Source organism: Gobio gobio, assembly GCF_949357685.1.
Source record: "Gobio gobio genome assembly, chromosome: 5".
In the NCBI taxonomy this organism is placed as follows: Eukaryota; Metazoa; Chordata; class Actinopteri; order Cypriniformes; family Gobionidae; genus Gobio; species Gobio gobio.
This window is the reverse complement of record NC_137101.1, coordinates 31,576,789-31,590,372: the sequence shown is the minus strand read 5'-3', so window position 1 is coordinate 31,590,372 and position 13,584 is coordinate 31,576,789.

Below are 13,584 nucleotides of genomic sequence, written 5' to 3'. Positions count from 1 at the left end.
TCCAAATTAAATCTGTTCATCATATAAAACGATCATGTCTCTTCAAAAGACTTGACCCATTTAATTTCATTAAAACATATCTTCATTTGTGTTCCGAACATGAACAAAAGTCTCATGGATTTGAAATGACATTGACAGCGAATAGATGACAGAATTTTCATTTTTGGGTGAACTAACCCTTTAATGTTTTCGAAAAAGTTATAGATTTATGTAGCAAATAAGAAACGTTAAAATAACCAAATACATGATTGTAATGATTTTTAGTTTTGTTCAAGTTAATTTGCAGTTAATAACTGAAGAATGTGTAGAAGTAGGGTATGGGGCAAAAAGTGCACAACTTTTGGAGCTTAAGGCACAATAAACAAGCTGACTGACTTCTCCATTTGTTGGCATATGGACGTCAGTACCTGTCCACATTAACACATTGGGGACCATGGAAGATGGGGGGGACATGGAACATGATTTTTTATGTCTGTTTGTTTTACTAATTGAAAAACCAGATCAATTCAATAAGCAATAATCCAAACAGGTGAGTATACAGGTATGGGTGGAGGATTACTGGAGGATTTGGAAGTAGTCCACAGTATTTATCATGGACCAGACAATTAGTGAATGCGAAGTGTGCACTCTTATAGTGCTCTTGATGGCTAGTGATTGCCGTCAGATGTGGGTGATGGCTGAATGAGTGCAGGTGAGAACCAGGAGGGATGCTGGGAAACATAGTCTAGAGTGCACGTGATACTTGCATATTATATCAGAAATAACAAAAGGGAAAGTTGTAAGACCGCAACCTGGCTGAAATCGCTCAAAAAATCATCACTGGAACCTGAAGGGGTGGATCTACATCAGAGAAAATGGTGGAAGGAAGCTGCAGAGACCCCTCTTCCTGCCCATGCCCTTAAAGGCCTGTAAAAAATGCAACAACGCCACAGAATACACAAGCAGGCATTAGAGGCAGTGAGATCTACCCGCTAGATCCCACCTACATAAACCAAGCTCTTTTTTTCTCTTAGTTTGAGATAAGAACGGAAGGCCCTGGCCTCAAGACCCCCAGATCCTCATCCAAGCCCTTTTCCAAACCCTTGTGCAAAGCACCACACACTTTGACCTGGTTTATATTCCTATCCATGAGCATGCTACCACAACACTGTAAAATCTAACTAGATTTACTTGAAAAAAGCATGCAAACCAATTGCCTTAAAAAAACAAGTAAAGTGAAATAGGAAAAGTATGTTGGGCTAACAAATGCTTAGTTAGTATAGTTCACTTGCACAAGAGTTCTAGTAAATAAAAAAGAACTGTAGAGAGTACTTGATCTTTAAATTTAGGTTTACTCTTGACTTAGTATAGCTTCCATAGATGTTACCATTGTTGTGTTTTATATTCTGAATGTTGAAGTCTGTGTGTGACTCAAACGTGATCAGCTGCAAGATATTGTTACAAATATAGAGGGATCATGTCAACCCAATAAAAAGTTCCACAGGTGTTTATGATGTGTTAGCAATAAAATTGTAACCGATCATTATATGACATAGGTTAATTTTAAAAGATTATCTTAATATCTGACTAAATCATTAACTATAGTTAATGATTCAGTCAGAAGCTAGGTCAACTTTTAAAAGCAACCTATTTATTATTTTTCTCCATTTGAAATCAAATAACTGTGATTTCTTGTTGCATTGCTGCATCAATAGAAATAGAATTATAAATGTTCCAAGTGGCCAACCAAAGTGAACACTTATCACCACAATGGTGATGTTTTTTTTTTGTTTTTGTTTTTTTGCTTGACAAAATGGCAGTCAAACCAATCAATTAATCTTAACCTTGGTTTTTCTGAGTAAACAAGGAATAGTATGTGAATAGTACATATTACTAGATTTTTACAATTAAGTTAAGAAACTAAGTAAAGTTAACTAAAACGTGTTAGAATCACTGTTGGATTTTACAGTGAAGTAAGCAGTCAAAACCGCTTTTATTTTATTTTAAATTTAATTTTATTTATTTTTATTCCTTTTTCATCACTCACTAAATTTTAAACTAAAAAAATAAAGTGACTAAATTCAGCATCCTTTACTTATATCAGTAGTGAAGTCATTAGGACACAAATATGTCACCCAGTTTCCAGAGAAAGGCCAATCTGGCCTCGTAATGAAGTACTCTGTGTAATGGCCCTCAAGGTGAGCTCGTATAGAGCTCTTCACTACACTGAGGTGTAATATTCCAATCAATATACTGTTTCTGTTATCCAGTCCATATTTCCTACTGCCAACATTAAATATTTACACATACACCCAACTTAGTATGACACTGAGTAAAGAAAGCAGTGACATTGCTCAACATAGCACTCACCTTGTAAAGCGGCAATGCCCAGCTCATCATTACAGCTCCATTCTAATCACAGGTCACAGATTCTTTCCAATCTCTCCTTAACCACTTGAAGAAGAACTCTCATTAGACAAGAATCTGTGATCTCTGTGATCTGGAGTCTTTTTTCTCACAATCTGCTATAATGAACAAGAATAACACAATCATTAATTCAAAGAAAAAGCAGAATATCCCAGCAGTTTTTTTTTTTTAAGTGAAAAAAAAAAAAACTGTCGAGCCCCAAAGAACACAAAACACCATAAAAGTATCATAAAATATAAAATAGCCCATATGACTCATGTACTACATTCAAAGTCTCCTGAAGTTGTGTAATAGCTTTGAGTAAGAAACAGAACCAAATTTAACTATTTATTCACTGGCATTTGGTCATAAGATCGCTTTTGATGTCAAATGACATTTTTACTACAATGAGGCCAATGGAGCTAAGATTTGAATAGAATCTACTCATACTGAAATCTTCAAATTCATATCATTCCATTGAGGGCACAGCTAGCGTGTCTCTATGAAATCAGACAGGTTATGAACTCAGAACGCAGTCAGACAGGTTTTAGCACACTAGTGTGGTACAATAAGTGAGGAAAACACAAATCTCTTTTGTCTTGAAATAACGTGAACCTCCGCCCTTCTGTTTTGTCCTTTCTTGGGCTTGACACTTTTAAAAAAATGTATATATATTATGTGGCCAAAGGAGCTGAGATTTGAAAAGAATACTCATACTGCAATCATCAAATTCATTTCATTCCATTTAGGGCACAGCTAATGTGTCCCTTTATGAAATCAGACAGGTTATGAACTCTGAACAATGTCAGACAGGTTTTAGCACACTAGTGTGGTACAATAAGTGAGGAAAACATCTCTTTTCTCTTGAACCTCTGCCCTTCTTGAGCATCTTACTAATGGTGTGTTTGTCATGGAACACTGCTCAGGTATTTCTCAGTACTCAAGTAAGGTGAAAATCTGATGGATGGCACTTATTTACAGCTTTTCTCCATTTATAACTGGGATAATAAGACCAGTTTACGCTAACTTAACCACCAATACATCACCTCTATATTGATATGAGTTTTGGCGGTAAATAGGCTATAAACCATAATTAATAACAGGGTGGCGAGCTAAAGCTGTAAACGGCAAAAAGTCATCAGGTCCTTGTGGAAAATCAATGCTCCTGATGCCCTCACTGGACAATCGGGGTGGCCGTTTGACTTTCAGCAGTACTGATGTCTCCCAACAGAGGTCAGCGCTTTCATTAGTCCATTCAGACCACAAACACAGGGACACACTATCAGCGCCGTGATCTGTCAATGCACACGGCATCTAGGTTGGTGTTGTTGGGAATTTGTGTGCTATCACAGGAGATCAGATGTGGCTCAAGCAGGATTACGCTGGATGGGGAACCGCGCACGTAGAGTACGTGACGGCCCTGGCTTGTCTTCAATCCCCATCACCTGTGTTTACTATCTGTGAGCCTTAGCCTATGCAATAGACCACCATAGCCTATTATATACACTGTACACAGACGATTTGTCAAGTAGACGGTCTCCCAACAGATGGATGCATGTAACGCTTACACAACAAAATGATAATAAACCCTAAAAAGCTTATAACAAACATTGTTTAGCTTTCCTTAAGAGCCCAAAAGATGCTTTATGAGCATTTCAATACAGTAAACTGCAATACTGCCACCTGCTGGACGCCCTGAGATTTGTGATTTTAGACTTTCGAAACTAGTCAGAAATTTGCAATCTACTCTGACAAAAACAGATATTTGAGGGTCTTATTCAAAGGCCAAATATATACTTGCACTATGCACAACATCAGTAGATTAACACATGGCTTCAGCAATTCCAAAGCCATGTTTGATTCACTTGAGTCACTTTTTACATTTTGTCTTTTAGACAAGAAGACAAGAAGAGGTAAAACTCCTACATTTTATGCTTTAAATGTATTCCAGGAGGAGTGCTATCAACTAAAATTAGAACAAAATCATATTCATACGAGGAGAAAAAAACTTGTTTGCCTGTATGTGTCCGTCTTTTATGCTTTACTTAACCAGAAATATATTTTCAGACTATTTAAATCAAGTAAAGCCATATTCTGATTCTGTCATTTTTAGAAACATTAAATGTGCACAAAAATAACAACAAAAATAAAACAAGATCCTTGATTGGATTGATAACAAACCCAGGCATTATGATTCGCTTCTTCATTACACTAACATAACTTTTTTTGAAAGGTGATTCTACCCACAGATTATTAAACAATTTTTTATCCCCACTTCAACAAAGCTAATGTAATTATATTGCATTTGGATGCAAAGCTCATTAGGGCCTAATTTTTGTTGAGCCACTAGCAGTTTATCCCCAATGTATATGACACTTTACATTTGGGAATTCACCAATGAGATATTTTTAGGCTAGGATCATTTTGCTTTGACATAATAAAGCGACAGGACACTTTGGATATCTGATAAATACATAAGTGTGGAATGTGAATGTGAGTTAATTTGTGAGTTTGGTCAGATGTGTGCTGTTCTTGTGTGCTGTACAAGACATCTCCAAAACTGCTTTCAGGTCAGCATATAAACCCCTAAACCAAACACTACTGTGATGGAAAAAAGTATCTTCACTTCTATAAGCTATAAGCGTCTTCCATTTGCTTTACTCTTCTATAAACAGCATCTATTTGAACAGTGTCTATGTGAGTGCTCAAAGCAGCCTGTCTGAATTCCCACGGTGCACTAAATATACATGAGGAATTGCCTAGCCCTGTGTCTGTGCTTATTATAACTAGATTATTCATATCCGAGTCGTGCTAGATCCGTGTGACCAATAATAACTGATTCTGTTTAGATGAGCAACACCACACGAAAATGAAACCTGATGCTTTTCCATTCACTTCAAATTCTTCAACTTTTTGGAAATTCTTAAACTTATTTTTATTTTATTTTTTAGAGTAAAGTTTTCAGATGAAAGCACATTTTATTTTTATTAAATTGTCATTGCTCTAATGCAAAAATAATCTTATTTTCATAGCCAGAATGCATCAACTTTACTTTTTTATTATTTACATTAGGGTAATACAGTAGGCCTATCTACCTTGTAATAAGGAGTATATACACAGATCAGGCATAACATTATGACCGGTGAAGTGAATAACACAGATTATCTCTTCATCACAGCACCTGTTAGTTGGGGGTATATATAAGGCAGTAAGTGAACATTTTGTTCTCAAAGTTGATGTGTTAGACGACTGGGTTATCTCCAAAACTGCAGCTCTTGTGGGGTGTTCCCGGTTTGCAGTGGTCAGTATCTATCAAAAGTCGTCCAAGAAAGGAACAGTGATGAACCGGCGACAGGGTCATGGGCGGCCAAGGCTCAATGATGCACGTGGGAAGCGGAGGCAGGGCCGTGTGGTCCGATCAAACAGACAAGCTCAAATTGTAGCTCAAATTGCTCAAGAAGTTAATGCTGGTTCTGATAGAAAGGTTTCAGAATACACAGTGCATCAGAGTTTGTTGCATATGGGGCTGCATAGCAGCAGACCAGTCAGGGTGCCCATGCTGACCCCTGTCCACCGCCGAAAGCACCAACAGTGAGCACGTGAGCATCAGAACTGGACCACAGAGCAATGGAAGAAGGTGGCCTGGTCTGATTAATCACGTTTTCTTTTACTGTCCTGAAAGTTGCGAGGTCGGGCCTCCATGGATCAGACGTGTTTAAGGATTAAAGGATCTGCTGCTAACATCTTGGTGCTAGATACCACAGCACACCTTCAGGAGTCTAGTGGAGTCCATGCCTCGACGGGTCAGGGCTGTTTTGGCAGCAAAAGGGGGGCCAACATAATAATGTTGTTTTGCCTGATCTATATACAGCTCTGGAAAAAAATTAAGAGACCACTCCAAGTTCAGAAATCAATGTTAAGTGGCCTCTTAATTTTTTCCAGAGCTATATATACTTGTGATTGCACAAAGATTGATTATGAATATAAGATTGACCAGAAGCATATCACCTAGATGCAGGTAAGGCACTCGCTTAGCCAATCTCACTCTCATACTCTACTCTACAATAAGCTCAGCGTTCCTCTGTTGCTATAGTTCAAAAATGACGTTTTAAAATTAGAAACATGTCTGTTTAATATTTATATTTAGGGCTATGAATAAACCCCACTGGTGTAATCCCATTTTTCAATTCCATTCTCCTAACAATTGAAACATTGGCTTCAGCTTGCCACACTGTAAAAACAAAGGATACACAATTTCAGAATCAAAACAGAATGGCTAGCTTTCCTGCTTTACTGTTGGATAAAGTTGTGCCCTGTGTCTGCTTATAGCTATTGCACTATGTATTATCCACCACATTATCAGTTCTTTATCAGTGAGGAATCTATACAGGGTCCTCCTTTTGGGAATACATCAAATCCTACTAATCCTTGCCACTTTCGACTTTTTGGTAAATGATTCAAGGTGCATCACTTTACAGAAGTATGAAACAGCGCTTTCCTTCAAACATCAAAGAACAATTTAAGTTCTGGAGTTCTAAGCAATCTTATTTCATCCTCCAGCCATGTCTCCACAGCTGCCCTTACTTCAAATCATCTCATCCGTCCATCGTTGTTTATCCTTTTTTCTCTCTAGTGAATGACTATAAATGTTGACAGTGTTCTTCTTTTATCCATGATCCACTTGCAATAATAGCTTCTTGTTGAACAGCATGTAAAGCATTTCATACATTTAAAACTCATAAAAGGTTATAAAAGGGTGTTAGCAAACAATCACACTTGGAAAGAGTTGATTGAAAAACAAAAAATAGTTTTTTATGAACACTTTTGCTGATATCATAGTGTGTTAAGAATTCAGTAACAGGGAAATGCTGTTATATTAATGCACTACTATTAACTTCCCAACAAACTATAACAATTACCTGGATGGAATCTTCTTATTGTGAACGAATCAGAAGTAACAACACTATCAGTTTTTCATCTTAATTAGTCGTTTGTTCTAAATTGAAATTGGCCGTTGGTCTATCAATGTCTTTGTTATGGATTAATCAAGCCCTTTCACTTTATCATGTAGTCAAGAAATCAAGTTGGACCTGAAAGGGCAGTTTCCATATCAAATCTATTTCTCACCATCACCTTTTTCTCTTTTTTAGAGATCTCATTTATATTTCTAAAAGTACACATTAGATAACACAAGTGCTAATTGATAATTTGGTTGTTTACTTGGCCTGTCCCAATTCCACACTTGCGGCTGTAGACCTTATTCAGAGCAGCACCATCTTTGATTTTTAATGGGAATGAAAGCGAGGGTGTGAGTGTGAGGGACAGACATACATCTCTTCAGTGGACCAGTATACTAATACACTACTAACACTCTAATGAGAGTTAGTTGACATGTAGGTGCAACGTTAGTCAACAGAAGGTGTTAAAGGGACCATCAAAATAAAGTGAAATGTTTGTTTTGTAGTATGACGAAACAACTAAATAATTGTGGTTAAAATTAAATGTTTTACAAAATACAAATACACATCTCTGCACCAATAAAATGTTGACTTATATATATACGTACGCAAAAGCTGTAAACACAAACTCAATAGATAGAATTTTTGCATTTCACTGCGTTCCAAAGTTTGGAGATTGGCAAATTCATATGACATGAAGACATCAAAACACATGGCGTGACCTCTTAAAAGCTGAATTAAAAGAACACAAATTTAAAAGCTGCAGATTTGTAGCATTGCTGGAAGGGGGAGACACTATATTGCCAAAAGTATTGGGACACCCCTCCAAATCATTGAATTCAGGGGTTCCAATCACTTCCATGGCCACGTGTATTTAAAATCAAGCACCTAGGCATGCAGACGCTTCTACAAACATTTGTGAAAGAATGGGTCGCTCTCAGGAGCTCAGTGAAGTCAAGCATTGTACCGTGATAGGTTGCCACCTGTGCAATTGTCCATTTGTGAAATTTCCTCACTACTAAATATTCCACAGTCAACTGTTAGCGGTATTATAACAAAGTGGAAGCAATTGGGAACAACAGTAACTCTGCCACAAAGTGGTAAGCTACGTAAAATCACAGAACGGGGTCAGCGCATGCTGAGGTGCACAGTGTGCAGAAGTTGCCAACTTTCTGCAGAGTCAATAGCTACAGACATCCAAACTTTGTGTGGCCTTCAGATTAGCTCAAGAACAGTGCGTAGAAAGCTTCATGGAATGGGTTTCCATGGCCCAGCAGCGGCATCCAAGCCTTACGTCACCAAAGTGCAAAGTGTCGGATGCAGTGGTGTAAAGCACACCACCACTAGACTCTAGAGCAGTGGAAACGTGTTCTCTGGAGTGAGTTAATCTGAATCACGCTTCTCTGTCTGGCAATCCGATAAGTGAGTCTGGGTTGGTGGAGTTTGGTGGAGGGGGGATTATGGTGTGGGGTTGTTTTTCAGGGGTTGGGCTTGGCCCCTTAGTTCCAGTGAAATTAACTCTTAATGCTTCAGCATACCAAGACATTTTGGACAATTTAATGCTCCCAACTTTGTGGGAACATGACTGTGCGTCAGTGACTGTGTTTGTCAGTGGGAGTCCTGACCTCAACCCGATAAAACACCGGAGCGAGAGCGGAGACTGCGAGCCAGGCCTTCTCGTCCAACATCAGTGCCTCAAATGCGCTTCTAGCAGAATGGTCAAAAATTCCCATAAACACACTCCTAAACCTTGTGGAAAGCCTTCCCAGAAGAGTTGAAGCTGTTATAGTTGCAAAGGGTGGGCCAACTTCATAACCCTACTGATTAAGAATGCGATGCATTTAAAGTTCATGTGCATGTTAAGGCAGACATGAACTTTTGGCAATATAGTGTATTTACCTTTTGGATGTATTATGTCTTGTTATATGTTGAATTTATATTTTTTAAAAGATGCTGCAAAGAATAATGTAATTTCATGACCTGTGATGTATCAGAAGAAATGATGCATGCTCAAAGTCAAGTGCAGGGGTTATCAACTCTGGCCCTCCAGGTCCAATTTCCTGCTGAGTTTAGCTCCAGCACAGATCAAACACACCTGAACAAGCTAATCAAGGTCTTCAGGATTACTAGAAATTTCCAGGCAGGTGAGTTTGATTGAGGTTGGAGCTGAACTCTGCAGAAAGCTTGACCTCGAGGGCCAGAGTTGAGAAGCCTGTCTAAGCAGAGTGATACAAACAAAAAGTGCTGTGCTGATACTGAGGAAATATCAGCAGTCTTGGAAGGAATATTGGAATATATTGTATATAGATATATTTACCAGTATTACAGTAATGTGAATTGCTGTACATTTTTCAGGATGGTAATGAAACCTTTGGGGAGAAATGTGCTTAATTGGCATTCAAATAATGACAATTCAATTACAATTCAGAGAGAACAATCAGTAACAGTAACAAACTAAGGGCACGTGATTGTTTGCCATAATAGTTCAATTATATTATCTATAATCAATAAGTCTTAGCTATGCAATGTATGTAAATAGTTTTGCAATCAACAAAAAAAAAAACTATTTTGGTATAGTTTTGGTAACATCACCGATGAAACAAAAACATTTCTGTTCAAATCTGTTTAACTCAACCAAAGCAAAAATGGTCCCTTTTCTTCGTATTAAGACTGGTGCTGTTTGTGTGATCACTGATAATAGGGAAACTACGAGGGCTTATGTGAGCTTCAGTGCCATTAACTGCAGCTGTTGTACCAGAAAACCTAGTTCTTCAGCTCTGGATTAAAGCGTCTGGAGCAGCAGTTGGAAACATTCAGAAGCCAAATGAAGCTGATCAACATCACAACAGACAAATCTGAGTGTGATGCGCTCTTCTGTGCTGTGATTGGCTGTGAGAGGGGGATGTTGCATCGGTCACCATCCACCACCATCAGCTCGGGTGTTGCTGGGAGACAATTGTTCATTTTGGGTTGTCACAGTGTAGAAGGCTTGTTGTCTTATACCTGTAGTGCAGGTTTTATTTGTTTATTTGTGCAGAGAACGTGTATTGTTTTTCTGAAATCTTGGGAAGTAATAATGTAAGATAAGTGTACAAAAATTTGATAAATAATAAGCGCAAACACACATATTCAAGATGCAGTCTTTGAAAATAAGTGTTAATATCTTCTTGCTTATGAGAATTAAAAAAATGTTGTATGAATAATGAATCATTAAAAGCTCATTAAGAATTTAATTTATTTGTGCATTTATTTATTTATGCTGACCTTCAACCTTACTTTTTTCCTCTTGATCATAGATGGTACATTTGTGAAATTTGCTCAGTTGAGTCAGTTTTGAGGTTATCTGATCTTATTTTGTGTCCCTGGAAAATAGGAGACAATTTTACGTTGTGCTATGACAACTAAATTAGCATGTTTCTATTTATTTCCCTTATTCATTTATTCCTGCACATGCCAAACTTATATGTAAACGATGTAGCAATTTCAAAGCAAATGCACAATGTTCTTAAGGGGGCATCTTAACCTGTTTAGAACAACAGCATGATAGCTAGTGTGATTTTAAAACAACTAATTAATATTGCGTAAATTACATTTCAGACAATTGGCCAGTTAGTTTCTATATTTCTTCTCCACAAAGAAAAGTGTTATACTCAAGTTTGTTTCTCAGCCAGCAGGTGTCGTACTCTCCAAAGAGATGTTGTACCATTATCAGCAGCATCAAATGTGTAACACAATCAGGTTCAGATAATGCACTCTTTCATATCAGTCATCTGTTTTAGACATTACACACACACACACACACACACACACAAAAAAAAACCTTTTACTGACCATGTTCTTAATTAAAGAAGATTTCATATACACCATCACTTATGTTTCTCATCATCTTAAAAGGTTAGTTCACCACAAAATTAAAATTCTATCAATTACTCACCCTCATGTCGTTCCAACCCATAAGACATTCGTTCATCTTTGAAACACAAATTAAGATCTTTTTGATTAAATCTGAGCGCTTTATGTCCCTCCATTGACAGTTACGCAACTACCACTTTCAAGCTCTAAAGTTAGTAAAGTCATCATTAAAGTAATTAATGTAACTCCAGTGGTTTAACCTCAATTTTAACCCAAATCTTGGTGCTTCAGTGGTTCTTCAGCGGTTCTTCACTGGTTCTTTGGGATGACTGAGGTGCTGTATAGCACCGCTACCATATACAGAACCTGTTAAAGATATGGTGCTGTATAGCACCAAAAGTGGTTCCCTTATATGATTACCAGCCAAGAACCACTTTTAGTGCCATATAGCACCATTATTATTATTATTATTTTTCAATTTTAGAGTGAATGTAACGTTTAATTAACGTTGTTCATCTCATGAAAAACATTAACTTTAGATATTTTACCTTCCTTTACATGCCCCTTTAGAGCATATCTCTTCTTAAGGTGTTTTTATATGTTGTTTTGCGTTGTTATGGTGTTTGTTGTGAGGGGTTAACAGTGTTTGCTAGAATAATGTGGGTTCCTGTCAGGGTGTTGTTATGTGGTTACTAGGTTTTAATAGCAGTTGCTAAGTTAGCATGTTTCTATGCAGAAACCCCATTTCTAAACATAACTGTCACTGGGGCGTAAGCAGATCGTATGAAATTTGTATTTGCATTTGGTAGTCACACATTTTTGTGACCTTTTTGTGTTTTTTTGCATTTCGTATGATTGCTTATTTTCGACTCTCTTAGACGAAAACAAACACAACCCTAGGTATTTATTTGATACAGTGGCTAAATTAACAAGAAATAAAGATTCAACTTCTGACGTTTCCAAACAGCACAGCAGTAATGACTTTAAGAACTTCTTTACTTGCAAGATTGATAATATTAGAGAGAAAATTATAACTATGCAACCATCTACTACAGTATCGCATCAGACAGAGCATTGTAGTGTCACTGAGGAAAATTTCCATTCATTAATTGCTATAGGAAAGGAAGAAACTATGCTGTCTAAACTCTTAAATCATCTCAAACAACACGTTAGACCCTATACAAACTTAGCTACTGTAAGAGATGCTTCCAGAGGTCGCAGATCCTCTTCTTAAAATAATTAATTAATCTTTGTCAGTAGGATATGTACCGAAACCTTGCTATAATGAAGCTGGCTATTATTAAACAGCTTTTAAAAAACGCTACTTGATCCTAGAGAATTAGTCAATTACAGGCCGATCTCAAATCTACCCTTTCTGTCAAAAATACTAGAAAATGCAGTATCCTCAAAACTATGTTCCTTTTTAGAAAGAAATGGTATCTGCAAGGATTTCCAGTCAGGATTTAGACCGTATCATAGTACTGAGACTGCTCTCATTAGAGTTACAAATGATTTGCTCTTATTGTGGTTGTATCTCTGTGTTACTGGATCTGCATTTAATGCTGCATTTAATATCATCGACCATGACATTCTTCTGAATAGACAAGAAAATTATGTTGGCTTTAGTGGAATTGCACTAGCATGATTCAAATCATACTTATCTGACCATTATCAGTTTGTAGCAGTAAATTAAGAGATGTCATACAGAGCACTAGTTCAGTATGGAGTAGTACAAGGCTCAGTTACTTTTCACCCTATACTTGCTACCCTTGGGAGATATCATTAGGAAGCATGGCGTTAGTTTTCACTGTTATGCTGATGATACTCAGCTCTATATTTCTTCGACACTTACTAATTCACAAAATTATCAGATGCATAGCTGATATCAAAATTGGATGACTAGTAATTTCCTTCTACTTAATTCTGAAAAAAACAGAGTTTCTAATTATTGGACAAAAAACCTCTGCATTTAGTAACCCAGAATTCTGCCTAACACTTGATGGCTGCTCTGTCAAGTCTTCGTCATCAGTTAGGAACCTGGGTGTGCTCTTTGATATCAATCTTTCATTTGAAAGCCACATTTCTAGCATCTGTAAAACCGCATTCTTACATCTTAAAAATACATCTAAATTATGAAATATTCTCAATGCAAAATGCTCGACAGTTTGTTCATGCCTTCATGACCTCAAGGCTAGATTATTGTAATGTTCTACTGGGTGGTTGCCCTGCTCGCTTAATAAATAAACTCCAGCTGGTCCAAAACACAGCAGTTAGAGTTCTTACTAGAACCAGGAAGTATGACCATATTAGCCCAGTTCTGTCAACACTGCATTGTCTCCCTATTAAACATCATATCAATTTTAAAATCATATACATTTTAAAATCAAAG